This window comes from Palaemon carinicauda, chromosome 29 (assembly GCF_036898095.1).
Source record: "Palaemon carinicauda isolate YSFRI2023 chromosome 29, ASM3689809v2, whole genome shotgun sequence".
NCBI lineage: Eukaryota > Metazoa > Arthropoda > Malacostraca > Decapoda > Palaemonidae > Palaemon > Palaemon carinicauda.
In genome coordinates this window covers 66,469,582-66,492,354 of record NC_090753.1, presented here as the reverse complement: position 1 = coordinate 66,492,354, position 22,773 = coordinate 66,469,582, and the positions used below count along the sequence as shown (strand labels likewise).

General features: G+C 42.8%; 1 long non-coding RNA gene across 1 annotated transcript in view; it reads right to left on the bottom strand.

The window, feature by feature from the left end:
• The window catches only part of LOC137622807 (uncharacterized), an 86,374-nt gene that overhangs the window by 1,681 nt on the left and 61,920 nt on the right, over positions 1-22,773 (bottom strand). The window contains exon 3 of the long non-coding RNA XR_011040480.1: positions 15,679-15,771. This is a non-coding gene — a long non-coding RNA (uncharacterized lncRNA). The remainder of the gene's footprint in view (positions 1-15,678; positions 15,772-22,773) is intronic.

The window sequence follows — 22,773 nt, the reverse complement described above, 5'->3', positions numbered from 1 at the left end:
TGTAATCTGTTTAAATATTAATGCAAACTTGCATTCCCTACAGTCATGGTTTAAAATCAAAATACTTTTTCATAAAACCTCTTCACTATATTTATATATTTTTCCAAAACATACCTATTAATTTGTAAAAGAAAAAATGCCAAAAAAACTGAGAATTTCATTTAATCACCTCCTCTAAACTTTGCTAAATGTGAGCAATAAAAATTGAGGAAAAGGAAATATAAAGAAATTCATTATATGAAACTCACGTATAAATATACATATATACTTGGCTTTTGCTACCATTTTCAACTTCTCTTAGCAAGTCCCATACATAAGATTGAAACATGTTGTCCTAAGAGTGGCCCCTTCTCAAAGATCCTCAGGCCAAACGTGATTAGCCTAAACATCCATTTCATAACCACAAATCCCGCCTAATCTCCTTTGTTTTCAGTTGACTGATCTCGCTACTACTAGCGAGCTGGCCTAAGTCTACATCAAGAATACATAATGATTTGGAAATTAATTTATTACACACGTTCTTTTATTTGAAAGTTGTCCAGTTCGACGTTTATTTATTGAGATTAGTGTGTGAAGGCAAAGTTCACTTAAGTTTCTTTGGGTCTTTCAGTAAAGACTTCCATCAAACCAGAAACTTGAAAGTTGTTCTTTCAGTGTTCTTAGAAGAAGTTCCCCTTTCTACCAATCAAAAGTATGAACACCCAGAGGGTTTGAAGTCACTGCTGGAATCTTACAAATTCCTTCATTCTTAACCCTTTTACCCCCAAAGGACGTACTGGTACGTTTCACAAAACCCATCCCTTTACCCCCATGGACGTACCGGTACGTCCTTGCAATCATACATACATATACCAAAGGCACTTCCCCCAATTTTGGGGGGTAGCCGACATCAACAAGAAACAAAACAAAAAAGGGGACCTCTACTCTCTACGTTCCTCCAGCCTAACCAGGGACTCAGCCGAAATCAGCTGGTACTGCTAGGGTGCCACAGCCCACCCTCCCACCTTTCCACCACAGATGAAGCTTCATACTGCTGAGTCCCCTACTGCTGCTACCTCCGCGGTCATCTGAGGCACCGGAGGAAGCAGCAGGGCCTACCGGAACTGCGTCACAATCGCTCGCCATTCATTCCTATTTCTTGCACGCTCTCTTGCCTCTCTCACATCTATCCTCCTATCACCCAGAGCTTTCTTCACATCATCCATCCACCCAAACCTTGGCCTTCCTCTTGTACTTCTCCCATCAACTCTTGCATTCATCACCTTCTTTAGCAGACAACCATTTTCCATTCTCTCAACATGGCCAAACCACCTCAACACATTCATATCCACTCTAGCCGCTAACTCATTTCTTACACCCGTTCTCACCCCCACCACTTCGTTCCTAACCCTATCTACTCGAGATACACCAGCCATACTCCTCAGACACTTCATCTCAAACACATTCAATTTCTGTCTCTCCATCACTTTCATTCCCCACAACTCCGATCCATACATCACAGTTGGTACAATCACTTTCTCATATAGAACTCTCTTTACATTCATGCCCAACCCTCTATTTTTTACTACTCCCTTAACTGCCCCCAACACTTTGCAACCTTCATTGACTCTCTGACGTACATCTGCTTCCACTCCACCATTTGCTGCAACAACAGACCCCAAGTACTTAAACTGATCCACCTCCTCAAGTAACTCTCCATTCAACATGACATTCAACCTTGCACCACCTTCCCTTCTCGTATATCTCATAACCTTACTCTTACCCACATTAACTCTCAACTTCCTTCTCTCACACACCCTTCCAAATTCTGTCACTAGTCGGTCAAGCTTCTCTTCTGTGTCTGCTACCAGTACAGTATCATCCGCAAACAACAACTGATTTACCTCCCATTCATGATCATTCTCGCCTACCAGTTTTATTCCTCGTCCAAGCACTCGAGCATTCACCTCTCTCACCACTCCATCAACATACAAGTTAAACAACCACGGCGACATCACACATCCCTGTCTCAGCCCCACTCTCACAGGAAACCAATCGCTCACTTCATTTCCTATTCTAACACATGCTTTACTACCTTTGTAGAAACTTTTCACTGCTTGCAACAACCTTCCACCAACTCCATATAACCTCATCACATTCCACATTGCTTCCCTATCAACTCTATCATATGCTTTCTCCAGATCCATAAACGCAACATACACCTCCTTACCTTTTGCTAAATATTTCTCGCATATCTGCCTAACTGTAAAAATCTGATTCATACAACCCCTACCTCTTCTAAAACCAACCTGTACTTCCAAGATTGCATTTTCTGTTTTATCCTTAATCCTATTAATCAGTACTCTACCATACACTTTTCCAACTACACTCAACAAAGTAATACCTCTTGAATTACAACACTCATGCACATCTCCCTTACCCTTATATAGTGGTACAATACATGCACAGACCCAATCTACTGGTACCATTGACAACACAAAACACACATTAAACAATCTCACCAACCATTCAAGTACAGTCACACCCCTTTCCTTCAACATCTCAGCTTTCACACAATCCATACCAGATGCTTTTCCTACTCTCGTTTCATCTAGTGCTCTCCTCACTTCCTCTATTGTAATCTCTCTCTCATTCTCATCTCCCATCATTGGCACCTCATCACCTGGAACAGCAATTATATCTGCCTCCCTATCATCCTCAACATTCAGCAAACTTTCAAAATATTCCGCCCACCTTTTCCTTGCCTCCTCTCCTTTTAACAACCTTCCATTTCCATCTTTCACTGTCTCTTCAATTCTTGCGCCGGCCTTCCTTACTCTCTTCAATTCTTTCCAAAACTTCTTCTTATTCTCTTCATATGACTGACCCAGTCCCTGACCCCACCTCAGGTCAGCTGCCCTCTTTGCCTCACGTACCTTGCGCTTTACTTCCACCTTTTTCTCTCTATATTTTTCATACTTCTCTATACTATTACTCTGCAGACATTCTTCGAAAGCCCTCTTTTTCTCTTCCACTTTTACCTTCACTCCTTCATTCCACCATTCACTGCCCTTCCTCATGCTGCATCCAACAACCTTCTTGCCACATACATCACTTGCAATCCCAACAAAATTTTCTTTTGCTAACTTCCACTCCTCCTCTAAATTACCAGTTTCTCTTACTCTCACCTCGTCATATGCCATTTTCAACCTTTCCTGATATTTACTTTTTACCCCCGGTTTTATTAACTCTTCAACCCTCACTAGCTCCCTTTTACATCCACCTACTCTATTCCCCCACTCTTTTGCTACAACCAATTTTCCTTCCACCAAAAAATGATCAGACATACCGTTAGCCATACCCCTAAACACGTGCACGTCTTTCAATCTCCCAAACATTCTTTTAGTTATCAACACATAATCCATTAATGCCATTTCTACTACTCTTCCATTTGCCACTCTTACCCATGTATACTTATTTTTATCTTTCTTTTTAAAAAAGCTAGCACTTATTACCATCTCTTGTTCAACACACATATCTACCAGTCTCTCACCACTCTCATTTTCACCTGGTACGCCATACTTCCCAATGACACCTTCTACCTCTCCAGCGCCCACTCTAGCATTTAAGTCACCCATAACAACTACATAATTCCTTCTACCCAGTCCTTCTACACACCTAGTTAATTCATTCCAGAACTCATTCCGCTCTTCTTCACTTTTCTCACTACCTGGCCCATACGCACTGACAAACGCCCAACATTCCCTACCCAACCTAACCCTTACCCACATTAACCTAGATGATATCTCCTTCCATTCCACTACTTTACCTGTCATCCATTCACTCAGCAATAAAGCCACACCCTCTCTCGCTCTTCCCCTTTCAATCCCAGACACTCTACCAGACATTTCACCAACCATCACTTCACCCTTTCCTTTCATCTTTGTCTCACACAAGGCCAATACATCCATCCTTCTACTTCTAAACATACTTCCAATCTCACATCTTTTACTCTCTATCGTACTACATCCACGCACATTCAAACACCCCAAAACTAGAGTGCGGGGAGCAGTCACTCTCCCCCCAGCTCCATCTCTTTGATGATGTCTCACAGGAATTTCAATTCAATTTTTTTTCATATTTTTGATAATTGTTTGAGAAAATTCAGGCATTTTCCAAGAGATTGAGACCAACCTGACCTCTCTATGACAAAAATTAAGGCTGTTAGAGCAATTTAAAAAAAATTATACTGCAAAATGTGCTGGGAAAAAAAAAAAAAACCCTGGGGGTTAAGGGTTGGAAATTTCCAAAGAGCCTGGGGGTAAAAGGGTTAATTTCCCTAAGAATTCATGAACAATATTTTTTTGGACGTTTTCAGATTCATGAAGTTACCCAATTTCAATGTAATCAACTTTGTAAAGTATTGTCATTCTAAAATTTTGGTCGGGTAGAAGTTAACCCTTAATAGTATCAACCTCTTTGATTTTCTTCGAAAACCTGTTACAAATCCCAGTAGAAGCTGTTAAATTGGTGTTTGATAGTACATGATTTGTCTAAATATTGCATCAACTATATTATCTTGTCACAAATAACATAGTTTAGGAGTTGTTGGAGTCATCTCAATGACCTCTGCTGCCGCCATTGTTCGAGTCATAGACCTAGAGTCAGCACGCACTGGCGTCGAGAGGCTGTTGCCTTCTCGTATTTGATGACTAGTTTGTTTTTCTGTCGCCTATTTTGTCGTTGCAGGCACGAAGGGGGGCGAAGTCCGCAGCCAGGAGATCGCCCCGCTCTCATTTCAAAACGGGGACCCCTATTTACGATCCCCCAGGCAAGATGGCGCCCACCTCATGACGCCTCGATAGCCTACTATGCCTTGGGTAGTTTTGAAGAGAGCCACGATTAAGGGCTGATGTCCTTCCCGATTGTGCCCGAGGTTTCGAAGATAAGCCTTTGATACTTGTAGTTTTTATTGTAAAGTAAAGTAAATTAATTTAGACTTGGTCTCCATGGGCTGTGGTCTCACCCCTAACATAAATGTGTATTAAATACTGTGACAGCACTATTCAGTAGTCAGTTAAGAACATAAGAGAAAGACTTTGTCGAAGCTACCATTGATACATTGACTTTCGAATATTATATCCAGTGCTCATAGGAAAGTTGTAATAATCTTTTTGTCAAAATACAATTAGTTGAAGGATCAGATTACCCTCTGACTATCCCAGCCTTTTCAACTATATTTATGAATTTATTTGTCTGTGATTTGGGACAATGTCCATGATAGCGTGCTTTGACTTATCAATGTTTAAACATTTTTCCTTTAGGTGGAATATTTTAATGCTAACATTTTTGGAGCAAATGTTTTTATGTTGACTAGGCTGATATGAGTCTTTTTATTGTTTATATATGACATATCTGTTTTTGACGTTGTTAATAGTTTATATAGGACATATCTGTTTTGACGCAGTTACTGTTTTTAGAATAATATATTGTTAATTTATTCTCATCATTTATTTATTTCCTTATTTCCTTTCCTAACTGGGCTATTTTTCCCTGTTGGAACCCTTGGGCTTATAGCATCTTGCTTTTCCAACTAGGGTTGTAGCTTGGCTAGTAATAATAATAATAATAATAATTGACAAGGACTCTGTGTTATTGTATGGATCAGAAACTTTGCTTTAAGATGAAAAGAGGGAGCAAAGCTTGAGAGAACTGAGATGAGAATGCTGTTTGAAAGATTGGAAAATTATCAAATAAGAAGTTCTTTTTTTCACTTCCTTCACTTTACTTTCAAATAATTCACTGACATTATCACATACATACATATACCAAGGCACTTCCCCCAATTTTGGGGGGTAGCCGACATCAACAAATGAAACAAAAACAAAAAGGGAACCTCTACTCTCTACGTTCCTCCAGCCTAACAAGGGACTCAACTGAGTTCAGCTGGTACTGCTAGGGTGCCACAGCCCACCCTCCCACATTATCCACCACAGATGAAGCTTCATAATGTTGAATCCCCTACTGCTGCTACCTCAGCGGTCATCTAAGGCATAGGAGGCAGCAGCATTATAAAAAAACATAATTAATGTTTCTCTATTTATGTGGCTTTTTATGCTGGAAAATTTCCGGGGAAACAAGATATGAACCTTTATTAGAATCTTATGACTACTTGTCATAAATTTCAATCCTTTCTTGAGTACCATACAACTTTGCTTTTTGTTGGAAAAATACTGTTTAACATTATACTGCCCATGGTTATTATTCAAATACCATCAGTTTTGAAGGCTTGATGGAGATGGTTTGGGCATGCTCTTCTCACTCTCCATGAGAGATTAGCTCACCAAACTTTCAACTGGGCTCCACAAGGCACTAGAAGAGTTGGAAAATCCAGGCCTACATGGCTGAGGACCAGGAAGCGTGAAGTAGGAGATGATGAATGGAGAAGAATTAAATTAAAAGCTCAAGATAGAGACAACTGGCGAAATCAAACCGAGGCCTTTTACGTCAATAGGCGTAGGAGGAGATGATGATGATGATACTTTAATTAGAACATCAGAAAACATGACACACACTGGTTACACTATATCCTCACTGCCAGTCCTTTAAACAAAACCAAAGTGAGGATAACCTTCCTAATAAGTTGACTTAGATTCAAGCGCAAGAACATTAGAGTATTACGGTCCCATTTTTTATAAAATATTATGATATTCCTGCTTCCCTATAACAAGGATTCTATTTTTCTCTTTGCTCTTACCCACTTGTGAACCTTGATCATCACTGGATGATTCAGTAGACTGGTTACACAGTGGCTCTGAATTAACTACCTTCCATTTAAGTATAGAGACACATTTATCCATCTTCCTTTTACATTCGGGGAAAATAAAGAAAAATGTTATTTTTATTAATAAAATAAATTTTTGAATATACTTACCCGATAATCATGTAGCTGTCAACTCCGTTGCCCGACAGAATTCTATGGAGGGATACGCCAGCTATCACAATACTAGAAGGGGGTGTATTTACCAGCGCCACCTGTGGCCAGGTACTCAAGTACTTCTTGTTGACACCTCCTCAATTATTCCTCGGTCCACTGGTTCTCTATGGGGAGGAAGGGAGGGTCGATTAAATCATGATTATCGGGTAAGTATATTCAAAAATTTATTTTATTAATAAAAATAACATTTTTCAATATTAAACTTACCCGATAATCATGTAGCTGATTCACACCCAGGGGGGTGGGTGAAAAACCAGTGTACAAGACTAAAGGATAGCTAAGTATCCCGTATTTCATATAATCAGTTATCCACAATAACAATGAAATAATAAGTACCTGGTAAGGAAGTCGACTTGAACCGTTACTCTGCCTTTAATAAGATCGTCTTCCTTACTGAGCGCAGCGTTCCTCTTGGGAGGCTGAATCAACTCAAAGGTGCTAAAGTATACAGGGCTGCAACCCATACTAAAGGACCTCATCACAACCTTTAACCTCGGCACTTCTCAAGAAAGAATTGACCACCCGCCAAATCAACAAGGATGTGGAAGGCTTCTTAGCCGACCGTACAACCCATAAAAAGTATTCAAGAGAAAGGTTAAAAAGTTATGGGATTATGGGAATGTAGTGGCTGAGCCCTCGCCTACTACTGCATTCGTTGCTACGAATGGTCCCAGGGTGTAGCAGTACTCGTAAAGAGACTGGACATCTTTGAGATAGAATGATGCGAACACTGACTTGCTTCTCCAATAGGTTGCATCCATAACACTCTGCAGAGAACGATTCTGTTTGAAGGCCACTGAAGTAGCCACAGCTCTCACTTCATGTGTCCTTACCTTCAGCAAAGCAAGGTCTTCTTCCTTCAGATGAGAATTTGCTTCTCTAATCAGAAGCCTGATGTAGTAAGAAACTGCGTTCTTAGACATTGGTAGAGAAGGCTTCTTGATAGCACACCATAAGGCTTCTGATTGTCCTCGTAATGGTTTTGACCTTCTTAGATAGTACTTAAGAGCTCTAACTGGGCAAAGTACTCTCTCCAGTTCGTTCCCCACCATGTTGGACAGGCTTGGGATCTCGAACGACTTAGGCCAAGGACGGGAAGGAAGCTCGTTTTTAGCCAAAAAACCGAGCTGCAAGGAACATGTAGCCGTTTCAGATGTGAAACCTATGTTCCTGCTGAAGGCGTGGATCTCACTTACTCTTTTACCTGTTGCTAAGCACACGAGGAAAAGAGTTTTTAATGTGAGGTCCTTAAAAGAGGCTGATTGGAGCGGTTCAAATCCCGATGACATTAGGAACCTTAGGACCACGTCTAGATTCCAGCCTGGAGTGGACAACCGACGTTCCTTTGAGGTCTCAAAAGACCTAAGGAGGTCCTGTAGATCTTTGTTGGAGGAAAGATCCAAGCCTCTGTGGCGGAAAACCGCTGCCAACATACTTCTGTAACCCTTGATCGTAGGAGCTGATAGGGATCTTACGTTCCTTAGATGTAACAGGAAGTCAGCAATCTGGGTTACAGTGGTACTGGTTGAGGAAACTGCATTGGCCTTGCACCAGCTTCGGAAGACTTCCCATTTAGACTGATAGACTCTGAGAGTGGATGTCGTCCTTGCTCTGGCAATCGCTCTGGCTGCCTCCTTCGAAAAGCCTCTAGCTCTTGAGAGTCTTTCGATAGTCTGAAGGCAGTCAGACGAAGAGCGTGGAGGTTTGGGTGTACCTTCTTTACGTGAGGTTGACGCAGAAGGTCCACTCTTAGAGGAAGAGTCCTGGGAACGTCGACCAGCCATTGCAGTACCTCGGTGAACCATTCTCTCGCGGGCCAGAGGGGAGCAACCAACGTCAGCCGTGTCCCTTTGTGAGAGGCGAACTTCTGAAGTACCCTGTTGACAATCTTGAACGGCGGGAATGCATACAGGTCGAGATGGGACCAATCCAGCAGAAAGGCATCCACGCGAACTGCTGCTGGGTCTGGAATCGGAGAACAATACAAGAGGAGCTTCTTGGTCATCGAGGTAGCGAATAGATCTATGGTTGGCTGACCCCACAGGGCCCAAAGTCTGCTGCAAACATTCTTGTGAAGGGTCCACTCTGTGGGGAAGACCTGACCCTTCCGGCTGAGGCGATCTGCCATGACATTCATATCGCCCTGAATGAGCCTCATTACCAGCGTGAGCTTTCGATCTTTTGACCAAATGAGGAGGTCCCTTGCGATCTCGAACAACTTCCTCGAATGAGTCCCTCCCTGCTTGGAGATGTAAGCCAAGGCTGTGGTGTTGTCGGAGTTCACCTCCACCACCTTGTTTAGCTGGAGGGACTTGAAGTTTATCAAGGCCAGATGAACTGCCAACAACTCCTTGCAATAGATGTGAAGTGTCCTTTGCTCCTGATTCCATGTTCCCGAGCATTCCTGTCCGTCCAGTGTCGCACCCCAGCCCGTGTCCGATGCGTCCGAGAAGAGACGGTGGTCGGGGGTCTGAACAGCCAATGGTAGACCTTCCTTGAGAAGAATGTTGTTCTTCCACCACGTTAGAGTAGACCTCATCTCTTCGGAAACAGGAACTGAGACCGTCTCTAGCGTCATGTCCTTTATCCAGTGAGCAGCTAGATGATACTAAAGGGGGCGGAGGTGGAGTCTCCCTAACTCGATGAACAGGGCCAGCGATGAAAGTGTCCCTGTTAGACTCATCCACTGCCTGACTAAGCATCGGTTCCTTCTCAGCATGCTCTGGATGCATTCTAGGGCTTGGAAGATCCTTGGGGCCGACGGACAAGTCCGAAAAGCTCGACTCTGAAGATCCATACCCAAGGAGACAATGGTCTGGGATGGAACGAGCTGAGACTCCTCAAAATTGACCAGGAGGCCCAGTTCCTTGGTCAGATCCATAGTCCATTTGAAAATCTCCAGACAGCGACGACTTGTGGGAGCTCTTAAAAGCCAGTCGTCTGACGGAGCCGGACACAAGATCATGATACTGCTGCACAGTCTGTAAACTGTCAATCATGGGCAAGCGAGGAAGTACAGTGACAACCCGAATCTGTCTAGACTGTCTGGGTCGTACAGACAACTCCTTAACGGGTTGCTGAGGTTGCCGCACTGCGTCACAACAAGTCACTTCTGTTGGTTGTTGAACGTCTTCCCCGTGACACATTGACTCCGTAAACAAAAAATCCTCTAACAAGGACTAAGCTTGGACTGCATGTCATGCAACACAGCTCAAGGTCTATGGGAGCAGGTGTGGTAACAGACGGGATTAGCGACTGAAGTGGAACCATTACCTTCCCTGTAAGCATGTTATGCTTAAATAAAAGTCCATAAGAGGTTATGCAGCTAAAGGCTCCCTCCAAAAGACAGAGTCCTCAAGGGAATATCAGAAGGAGGGAGAAAAGAACTTTCTCATCTACAGGGACCTTATCCTAGAAAAGCTAAGTTCTCTGAGTGAGGGTTCACTGGTGCAAAAGCAGCAGACTAGAAGGCAACGTTATGAAACTGCTTGACAGTCTAGTGAGTTGGCAACAACCCAAGATGTGTTGAGAAGCATGCGGTAAGGTATGCAGAGCATGATGTATGCAGAGTATGCTGTATGCAGAGCATGCTGTATGTAGAGCATGTTGTATGCAGAGCATGCTGAATGCAGAGCATGCTGTATGCAGAGCATGTTGTATGCAGAGCATGCTGAATGCAGAGCATGCTGTATGCTGAGCATGTAGTAAGCAGAGCCTGCTGTAAGCAGAGCCTGCTGTAAGGAAAGCAGAGCGTGTGCATGGCGTTTAACATTTCTCAGAAATTCCATGACCAGTGCTAGAGTGCTTTATGCATGCTTGCATGGGGTTTAAACCATGGTATGAAAATGGAGGTAAGGTATGCTGAACAGCAGAGTCAGAACGAGCTGGAACAACAATAGTTGTGGTTTCCTCTTCAAGACTCCGTTGAGGGAACACCTGAGGCTCAGTCTGCAAAGGCTGAATAAAAGACAAGCAGAAGGAAGGCGCATGGGTGGAGGAGGCTGACTCCTAGCATGAGTGGTTGAACCCAAGGGTTGCGCTTCCTGAGCGGTTGACGGAAGCGGAGTAGCAAGTTCCAGTTCCTGTGGTGTGAGCGGAGCGCGATGAGGAAGAGGCTGCGCAGAACAAGGTAAATGTCTCGCAAGCTGAGGCTCCTGAGGCGCAAGGCTAAGGTGTTGTGGTGCTTGCCTTGTGGAGGGTTGAGCTCGCTGCAGCGAGAGCTGAGGAGACTGACTCATGGACGGGAGAGGTTGTTGTACCTCAACCGAGTGTTGCATCACTGGTGGAGCAGCAAGTGGAGGCGGAGGAAGAGAGGTATAATCCTCCTGATCCCATTGTAAAGGTTGCCTTAAGGAAGGCGGAGGCTGAACACCACAGGGAACAGCAAACTCAGCACGTGGCTCAACATCGTACGCCTGGCAGGTGGTACTGCGATCAGGCGGAGCGAGCGTAGGCGGAGGGAGTGTAGGCGGAGGCGGAGGAGTAACACTCTCAGCCCGACACTCACGCATTAAGTCCGAAAGCTGTGCTTGCATGGACTGTAGTAGAGTCCACAACATCGTACGCCTGGCAGGTGGTACTGCGATCAGGCGGAGCGAGTGTAGGTGGAGGGAGTGTAGGCGGAGGCGGAGGAGCAACACTCTCAGCCCGACACTCACGCATCAAGTCCGAAAGCTGTGCTTGCATGGACTGTAGTAGAGTTCACAACATCGTACGCCTGGCAGGTGGTACTGCGATCAGGCGGAGCGATCATAGGCGGGGGGGGGAGTGTAGGCGGAGGCGGAGGCGCAACACTCTCAGCCCGACACTCACGCATCAAGACCGAAAGTTGTGACTGTATGGACTGCAGTAGAGTCAACTTGGGGTCGGCAGACACTAAGGTCTGCTGAGGTAAAGCCTTAACAGCAGAGATCTGTTGCGGCAGAACCTTACTCCTCTTAGGCGGAGTGTAAACAACTGATGACTGAGGAGAGTCAGAGCTAACCCAATGACTGCATTCGGGTTGTGAACTTTAACTTCGTACGTCTGGCATAGGTCTGGACTTAACGTTTAAGAGGTCTTGAGACCTGAGACCAGCGTTACTCTGCCTTTATTTTCTCCCCTAAACTCTTCTGCAGACGAGCAAAATAAGGGCTCAATCGTCTGCGGGTGGGAGTGACGGTCTCGGTAAGACACGCCCACAACCACCGAGGATACTTCTGTGCGCCGATCAAGGCCTGCTGAACCCTTATGCCCTTCGACATTGCTTCTCCCCTGGGCTTGGGAGCTTGCAAGAGGTCCCGGACTGGGAGGACGACTGGCGCGCACAAAAGTACCCTCACGCACTAATCACTTATCACTTGATTTCTGTTTGCACTTATTTCACTGAACTCGAAATTTTAAGTGGTTTGTACCTGAAATACGCAATTCTATCCTTTCTCAAAGTTAGTAATTGCGAAAACAGAATTACAATGTAACAGAAAAATCTAATGAAAGATAATTCAGTGGCTGGAAAGAGACTAAACACTAGATCACTCTAGAAACGTTTAGTTTCTTCCCCTAAAGAGACTAGGGAGAAGAGCAAAAACGATAACGACGTTACTCGTACGCCTGGCAGGCTTGAATGAAACATTTTTCCTCTTTCTCCCTCCGTCTCTATCTCTCTCTCTCTCTCTCTCTCTCTCTTGACTTAGAACCTGAGAGAAGAGCCCAATCATATATATCGTTAAAACATATTATTGTTAAAGGAAAAAACTGAAAAGTTCCTTTATTAGGATCAAAACCATTAAGTTAAGAAAGAATGAACAAAACGCTAGACACGGTTACTCTTACTGCAACGTGAAACCGTGAACATTCTTTCTCTATCGTAACGATAGAGTGCAAGTTGAACGTTCTGAACGTCAACAACTGCAGAGACAAAACAAAACGTTAGTTCAACTTTGAAAATAGTACGAGACTATCAAAGAAATTCTTTCAAACTCTGTGGCGGAAATAGCATAATATGTTAACAGGTAAAACCGAAATGACGGGCTCAAAGTTTATTAACTTCGGTAAAAGACCGCCTACTATTAGGAAGGTCGAATATAAACAAATATAAAAATTAATTTTAATGAGTTTATAATAAAAGGAAGTTAATCGAAGAGGCCTATAAGAGGCGGAGAGATATAAAATAAATCTATAACTTTTGTTAAGCAAAATTAAGAAAGAGAGTCTATACTCTCTTAGACACCAACACTTCCGTCTAAGGGAAGGGTCGGCCATTGAAAGGTGAACGAGAGTTCATACTCTCTCGTCACCATAAATAATCAAATTAATTCCAAAAGCTAACTAAGCTAATATAGAAGTTTCCAGTAAAGCGACAGCCGAAATCAAAGAGAAATACTTCACCAAAGTCGTGAAAATACTCCAAGAACATAAGCGTATCCCAGAACGTCTTGCCGGAAGCACGACAGAGGAATAATTGAGGAGGTGTCAACAAGAAGTACTTGAGTACCTGGCCACAGGTGGCGCTGGTAAATACACCCCCTTCTAGTATTGTGATAGCTGGCGTATCCCTCCATAGAATTCTGTCGGGCAACGGAGTTGACAGCTACATGATTATCGGGTAAGTTTAATATTGAAAAATCTATTTTCTCAACCTAATAAAATCATTATCACATCCTCACTTTACATTCTGGGAAAATAAAGAAAAATTTATTTTCTCAAGCTTATAAAATCATTATAACCGTATCATTACTTCACATTCTGGGAAAATTAAGAGAAATCTATTTCCTCAACCTAATAATATCGTTATTGCCACTTCCTCACTTTACATTCTGGGAAAATAAAGAGAAATTTATTTTCTCAACCTAATAAAATCCTTATTACCGCATCCTCACTATACATTTTAGGAAAATAAAGAGAAATTTATTTTCTCAACCTTATAAAATCATTATTACCGCATCCTCACTTTACATTCTGGGAAAATAAAGAAAAATCTATTTTCTCAACCTAATAAAATCAGTATTATCGGATCTTCACTTTACATTCTGGGAAAATAAAGACAGAAATCTATTTTCTCAACCTTATAAAAGCATTATTATCAGATCCTCAGTTTACACTCTGGGAAAATAAAGAGAAATTTATTTTCTCAAGCTTATAAAATCATTATCACCACACCTGCATTCTTATTCAAGCATTTGTATTGCAGCTTAGTTTAACCCTTTTACCCCCAATGGACGTACTGATAAGTTTCACAAAACTAATCCCTTTACCCCCAAGGACGTACCGGTACGTCCTTGCAAAAAAATGCTATTTACATTTTTTTTGGCATATTTTTTATAACATTTTGAGAAACTTCGGCCATTTTCCAAAAGAATGAGACCACCCTGACCTCTATATGACAAAAATTAAGGCTGTTAGAGCAATTTAAAAAATATATACTGCAAAATGTGCTTGAAAAAAAAAATCCCTGGCGGTTAAGGGTTGGAAAGTTCCAAATAGCCAGGGGGTAAAAAGGTTAAAATAGTCCTGGGTCATTGTCATCATGATATCCATTTCATAAAATTGATAGATGTATTCCATTTCAAACTTTAGCCCAAAGAATTGTAGTTAAACTCTCTTGACTTCAATTCACATTCATATATTTGTGTTGTTGCCTAGTTTAGAATGAGCCTCAGCTACCAAGTTTAAAGGTTTAAGGGCCGCGCATGAATGGCAGGGGCAAGGGACAGGGATATTGACCTATTGAGTAGGATAATGCCCAAGAGACTGACCATATATACATATGATCAGCGGCCAAGCCACCTCTCCATCCAAGCTAGGACCAAGGAGGTCCAGGCAATGGCTACTGATGACTCAGCAGATAGACCTATAGGCTCCCCCAAACATCACATCCTTAGCTCACAAGGATGGTGAGGTTGCAGCGACCAAAGAAACTAACGAGTTTGAGCGGGACTCGAACCCAAGTCTGGCGTTCACCAGTCAGGGACGTTAGCACATCGGCCACCACAACACTGAATTATGAATGGCCTATTCATTTTATTCAATTACATATTATTTTATAATGGCCAAACACTAATGACGATTATTCACATTCAAGTGTTTATATTGTAGAACGAAATCAAAAGAATGCTAATATTGATAATGATGATACTGCACAACTATTGTTGTTGTTTTGTCTTTATTTATTTACATTTCTATGATTTTCCAAAACTTCTCAAGTACCCCCTACTCATAGTCACGGACTCATGTGGTCCGAGGACACCCCTTTGAGAACCATTGGCCTACGTTATACACAAGGTCTTCAACTTATGAACACAAATCAAACTGAAAATAACAAAGATAAGATAAAGAAAAACTGTAATCAAATATTATATCATTTGATACAGTAAGCAAAATGGATTTTGTAATAACCTGATATCTATTTCATATGAGACTCAACTATTTGATAACTTTTGTAGCTGGAAATCATAGGCCTGGGATTCAAGTTAGGCCTACTTTAGGCGGAATTAAACAAATTTCGACTTACAAGCTCCTTGGAACAAACTAAGTTTGTAAGTCGAGGACCTTATGTACCACACAGGACCCACCTTAAGCAAACCTTAATCATTCCTTCAACAGATAAGATAAAAACTCTCCCTGCATTACCTTGTGATTCACTTATTCACGTACCCAGTTATATGTACGAACGAACACAGATACTTGTAAATTGTATACACAGAAAGAATAGTACCAAGACGTACCTCTCCATCAGGGGGGCTAGACGTTCACCAGTATGTCGTCTGCAGTTAACTTAAAATTGGGTTGAGTGACCACATCTCAACACAGCTTCAAACCTGCAAGTAAAAATTGAATTATTTCATGGTACCTGATATCACTAAACATCAAGATAAAAGTAACAATGGCAAATGACAATTATAAACTTTATTACTACTACAACTAGAGGGGCACTCAGTAGAGCGCAAACCTCCGCCGTGGCACCTTATTTCTCGTCCTTGACATTTGAAATTAACATGTATTAATTAGTGTGGATTTTCATACACTCAAATATAAACCAAGTTTGAAGTCTAGGAAAACAAAACTTATGGGTGATTGCGTGAATTGGCCATTTTGCTTGACCATGACCTTCACCTTCCAAAATTTAATCATTTCCAGCTCATCACATAAAAGTTAATCCCTGCAAGTTTCATTACTCTACGATTAAAATTTTGGCTAGGAAGCTGTTCACAAACAAACAGACAAACAGGGGGTAAAATATAACCTCCTTCTAACTTTGTTGGTGGAGGTAATTATACAATGTACAATTGTAAGCAAGAGAAACAGGTGTGGAATATACAGTACCGTACAGTACTTATCTTGAATAGGTTAAACCAGTGGTTCTCAAACTGGGGGGCATGAGGATGATACAAGGGGGCGTGAAGTCATCTGCTCGAAATTACTTGTTTAATAGAATAATAAAATCATTAAAAGAACAAATATCTGTCATTACATACATACATCCATTTCACTAAATTTGACCAGAAATTGAGCCTTAGTCTCATAAGTATTTCCAAATATCATATGCCATGTTTTCAAATTATCTATTCTTAAAATTGCAACTCAATTTTGCAAATTTGCTAATGTTCAAAGTTTTTTTCGCGCACTTTGAACCAAATGTTTCGTTATTAGTTACTGGAATGTACTATTATTTGATTGAGTGGCTTTCATTATTAAAATGTAATACAAACAGAAATCTATTTTCCTGTACAATGCTAGGAAATAAATGTGAGAATCATTTCATAAAAAAAAAAGAGAGGAGTGGGGGCGTACGGGTCTACTGGAAGCAAAAGGTAAGATAGTTTGGGAACCACTGGGTTAAACCATGAAGACTAACGAGTTAATATAATAGTGAAACAGTCCATCAGAATAATTAATCATGTAATCAATTGCCGTCATAATGAAAAGATCTACTCCAACATTCAAATAAATTGAAGTAAAATGCTTGAAACTACATAAAAATAAGACCAATTCTCTTGAATGCATTTATATGAAAGATTAGAATCCAAGACCCATCATAATTTCCTTTCCTCACTGGGCTATTTTTCCCTATTGGAGCCCTTGGGCTTTTAGCATCTTGCTTTTCCAACTAGGGTTCTAGCTTGGCTAGTAATAATAATAATAATAAACTTATTTCAGTTTTAAAATACTTTAAACGGTGATTTGACCAAATAATGATTCTTACATCACCTAATGGTACGAACATTACTAGAGGAAATAAAACAAAACAAATAATTCTTCATTAAACTAATGTCCATATTATTATTATATGTTTGGAAGATTGAAAGACGTGCACGTGTTTAGGGGTATGGCTAACGGCATGTCTGATCATTTTTTGGTGGAAGGAAAATTAGTTGTAGCAAAAGAGTGGGGGAATAGAGTAGGTGGATGTAAAAGGGAGCTAGTGAGGGTTGAAGAGCTAATAAAACCGGGGGTAAAAAGTAAATATCAGGAAAGGTTGAAAATGGCATATGACTTCACTTATAACATTCGAAATACTGTACACCAATGCTTCAGTTTAATGTATACCCTGGGTGTCCACTGTGTTCATGATGGCAAAATGTTATTTATAATCAAATGTTGTAGAATTTGTATTTTTCCTATCGATACAAACCATCGACTTGCTTGAGGGTACACTCGGGCACACTGTTCTATATTATATCTTATTTCTCTTCCTCTTGTTTTGTTAAAGCTTTTATAGTTTATAAAGTGATATTTATTTAATGTTGTTGCTCTTCTTAAAATGATATTTTAATTATAAAATAAATTTTTGAATATACTTACCCGGTGAATATATAATAGCTGAGCCTCCGGCGGCTCGACAGAAAAACACACAAAAACTCGCGAGCGATCGCTATGAAGGTTGCGGGTGTGCCCACTAGCGCCAACTATCGGCCAGATACCGCATATACATGTAAACAGACCCAATTTTTCTCATCCCGCTGGGTCTCTATCGGGGAGGAAAGGGGGCCTTTAATTTATATATTCACCGGGTAAGTATATTCAAAAATTTATTTTATAATTAAAATATCATTTTCAAATATTTAACTTAGCCGGTGAATATATAATAGCTGATTCACATCCATGGTGGTGGGTAGAGACCAGAGTTAATTAAGTTTACAGCGTATATGCTTAGAGTTTTTGACAGTTATATCATAACAAAACCCAAATATATAAAGGTACCTGGTAAGGAAGTTGACTTAGACGATTACTCTGCCTTATTAGTCTGTCTTCCTCACGAAGCCCAGCGATCCTCTTAGGATGCTGAAAGACTCCCAGGAGCTGAAGTATTAAGGGCTGCAACCCATACAACAGGACCTCATCAAACCCCTAATCTGGGCGCTCTCAAGAAATGACATTTGACCACCCGCCAAATCAAAAAAGGCTGCGAAAGGCTTCTTAGCCTTCCGTAAAACCCTATTAAAAAAACATTTCAAAAGCAGATTAAAAGGATATTGGAAATAAGGGAATGTAGTGGTAGAACCATTACCCACTACTGCATTCGCTGTAACGAATGGACCCAGTGTGTAGCAGTCCTCGTAAAGAGTCTGGACATCTTTTAAGTAAAATGACGCGAATACCGATTTGCTTCTCCAAACGGTCGCGTCCATAATACTTTGCAGAGATTTATTTTGCTTAAAGGCCACGGAAGTTGCTATAGCTCTTATTTCGTGCGTCTTAACCTTAAGCAAGCATCGGTCTTTTTCATTCAAGTGAGAATGAGCCTCTCGTATTAAAAGTCTGATAAAATATGACAAAGCATTTTTTGACATAGGCAATGATGGTTTCTTAACTGAGCACCATAATGCCTCAGATCCACCTCGTAAGGACTTAGTACGAGCTAAGTAGAACTTAAGAGTTCTAACTGGACACAGCACTCTTTCAAATTCGTTGCTTACGATCTCTGACAGGCAAGGAATATCAAAAGACTTAGGCCAAGGACGAGAAGGCAGTTCATTTTTGGCCAGGAAACCAAGTTGAAGTGAACATGTGGCTTTTTCTGTAGAAAAGCCGATGTTCTTACTGAAGGCATGAATTTCACTGACCCTTTTAGCCGAAGCCAAGCACACTAGGAAAAGCGTCTTGAGGGTGAGATCCTTCAGGGAGGCTGAATGTAATGGCTCAAACCTGTCTGACATGAGGAACCTTAGGACCAAGTCTAAGTTCCATCCAGGAGTTGCCAAACGACGTTCCTTAGAGGTCTCGAAAGACTTAAGGAGATCTTGGAGATCTTAATTGTTGGAAAGATCTAAGCCTTTATGACGAAAGACCGAAGCCAACATGCTCCTGTAGCCCTAAATCGTGGGAGCTGAGAGGGAGCGAACATTTCTCAGATGTAAAAGAAAATCTCCGATTGGGCTACAGAGGTACTGGAAGGGGACATAGATGCTGGCTTGCACCAATCTCGAAAGACTTCCCACTTCGACTGGTATACTCTGAAGGTAGAAGCTCTCCTAGCTCTCGCAATCGCACTGGCTGCCTCCTTCGAAAAGCCTCGAGCTCTTGAGAGTCTCTCGATAGTCTGAAGGCAGTCAGACGAAGCGCAGGGAGGCTTTGATGAACATTCTTTACGTGGGGCTGACGTAAGAGATCTACCCTTAGAGGAAGACTTCTTGGAATGTCTACCAGCCATTGAAGTACCTCGGTGAACCACTCTCTCGCGGGCCAGAGGGTAGCAACCAACGTCAACCTTGTCCCTTCGTGAGAGGCGAACTTCTGCAGTACCTTGTTGACTATCTTGAATGGTGGGAATGCATATAAGTCCAGAAGAGACCAATCCAGTAGAAACACGTCTATGTGGATTGCTTCTGTATCTAGGACTGGAGAGCAATACTGTAGATTGGTAACCTTTTGGTCAACGAGGAGGCAAAGAGGTCTATGGTGGGTTGACCCCAAGTAGCCCAAAGACTCTTGCCCACGTCCTTGTGGAGGGTCCATTCCGTGGGTATCACCTGACCCCTCCGACTGAGACAGTCTGCCAAGACGTTCAAGTCCCCCTGGATGAATCTCGTCAACAGGGAGATGCCTCGATTTCTTGACCAAATGAGAAGGTCCCTTGCGATCTCGAGAAGCGTGAAGGAGTGTGTGCCTCCTTGCTTGGAGAAGTACGCCAAAGCTGTGGTGTTGTCTGAGTTGACTTCTACCACTTAGTTTCGAAGAAAGCTTTCGAATTTCATCGAATTTCATCAAGGCCAAGTGGACTGCTAATAGCTCCTTGCCGTTGATGTGCATGCTCTTCTGACTTGAGGTCCACAGACCCGAGCATTCCCGACCGTCCAGGGTCGCACCCCAACCCAAATCCGACGCGTCTGAGAACAACACGTGGTTTGGGTTCTTGACTGCTAGGGATAGTCCCTCTATCAGACTGATATTGCTGTCCCACCATTTCAGGCATGCCTTTACTGGTTCGGAGACTGGGAATGATACCGTCTCTAACGTCTTGTTCTAGTTCCAGTGAGAGGCTAGATGGAACTGGAGAGGCAGAAGGTGTAGTCTCCCTAGCGAGACAAACTGCTCCAGGGATGAGAGAGTCCCTACGAGACTGTTCCAACTCCTGACTGAACAAACGTTCTCTTTTCAGCATTAGTTGGACTTCGAGCAGGGCTTGTTCTATTCGGGTGGCAGACGGAAAAGCCCGAAAAAAACTGGACTGCGAATCTCCATCCCCAAATATAGAATAATCTGGGATGGGATCAGTTGGGACTTTTAGGTTGACCAAAAGTCCCAACTCCCTGGCCAGACTCAACGTCCAATGTAGATCCTGCAGACAGCGAAGACTGGACGATGCTCTGAGAAGCCAGTCGTCCAAGTACAGGGAGGCTCGGATCCCTGATAGATGGAGGGATTTTGCCACATTCCTCATGAGCCTCGTAAACACGAGAGGAGCAGGACTGAGGCCAAAGCACAGGGCTCGAAACTGGTACCCCACATTCCTGTAAACAAACCTCAGAAACGGTTGGGAATCCGGGTGTATAGGAATGTGGAAGTATGCTTCCTGAAGGTCGAGAGAGACCATCCAGTCGCCTTCCATTAATGCTGTCAAGACAGCCTGGAAGACTTCATCGTGAAGTTTGTCTTGACAATGAACACATTGAGCGCACTTGCCTCTTACGTACTCCTGCAGTGAACATGGCTGCCAGATCATTGGAGCCATCCCTGAGGGACTTGTTCCTGCAGAGAACGTGGCTGTCAGATTATTGGAGCCATCCCTGAAAGCCTTGTTTATGCATGACATAATTGTACAGCAAAACTTCAAACGCTCGAAAAAAAACTCCTAACAGGAGATGGTCTAGCTCTGAAGTCGACCATAAAATCTTGGAGCGTCTCATGGCCAGGCGCCAGGGAGAGTCTATGAGGTTTGAGAAGTCTATCTGGGCAGAGGCAGGAACTCCCAAGCCGAGAACTTCTCCCGTGTCATATCAGACTCTCGCTCTATAAGCCAGCTTAAAAGTAGGGAAAGCAAAGGCTGTCTCCCCCAAACTCCTCCTGGTGATTAACCAGTCGCCTAGCAAACGTAAAGCTCTCTTAGAAGAGCGAGAGAGCACTAGCTTAGAAAACAACGGCTTCGAAGTAGCTAGGCCTAGTGTAAACTCTGACGTTTAGGCGAACGAGGAGCAGCAGTTACAAAAAGATCCGGACAAAGATCCTTAAAAATCAGCATGATTTATTTAAAGTCCATAGAGGGCTGAGCAGCTTTAGGCTCCTCTCCATCTGACAGAGTCCTCAAGGAAATATCAGTAGGAGGGGGATCAGCAACTTCCTCATCTGAAGGAGGGCTGAGCAGCTTTAGGCTCCTCTCCGTCTGACAGAGTCCTCAAGGGAATATCAGTAGGAGGGGGATCAGCAACTTCCTCATCTGAAGGAACCTTGTCCGACAATTGCCGAGTCTCAAGCAAGGGAGAGACCTGCCGTGGTGGCAATGCTTGACAAGCAGAGTCCACACGCAAAGGAGCAACAGTAGCAGTCAAGGACGCTATGTCATGTAACTGCTTAAAGGACTGACCAGCAACAACAACAGGTGCGGGAGGACGTTCGACGTCAACTCGAGACTGCCTTGACTGCCTAGACTGAGCAGTCAAAACAACTCTTGACTGCGGTGCTTGACGCTCAACGTCAAAACAAGTCAACTATGCTGGTTGGTGAACGTCCTGAACGTCAACAAGAGCAAGCGGCAGCGGCTGAACGTCCACAAGCGGCTAAGAGTCAACACGGGACTGCATCGAGTGAGGCTCTACAAAACACGATAGACGTGACTTTGTAACGTCAATGTCAACAGGACGAGCAAAGGCTCGTTAGGGCGGCTGACGGCCAGGATCTCAATCAGCTAAGCGGCGAGGATCATCGTGAACCTGCTCAACAGAATAGTCCTCCATAAGAGAGGCAAGCTTATTCTGCATGTCTTGCCGTACAACCCATTTAGGATCAACGGGAATGGTTGCGGTAAGAGACGAGGGTAACGTCTGTGACTGCAAAACCTTGCCTACAATAAGACTCTCGGAGCCTGTGTTACGCTTTTGTTTAGGCGGCGAGCAGTCTTCCGATGACTGCATAGGGTCAGAGCTGTCCTAATGGCTACAACCAGGACGCTGGACCTGTCCTGGAAGGACTGACTTTCGCTTAAAGGGCCTCGAAACCTTGCTCCACGGTTTCTTACGCGAAAAGCCTTCGGATGACGAGGAGAAAATCGTCTCGCTCGTCTTATGGTAGGGGCGGTCTTGATGAGACACGCCTGAAACCATAGAGGGAACGTCTGTTCGCTGATCAAGGCCTCTCGAACCCATAAGTCGTACGACATTACTTCT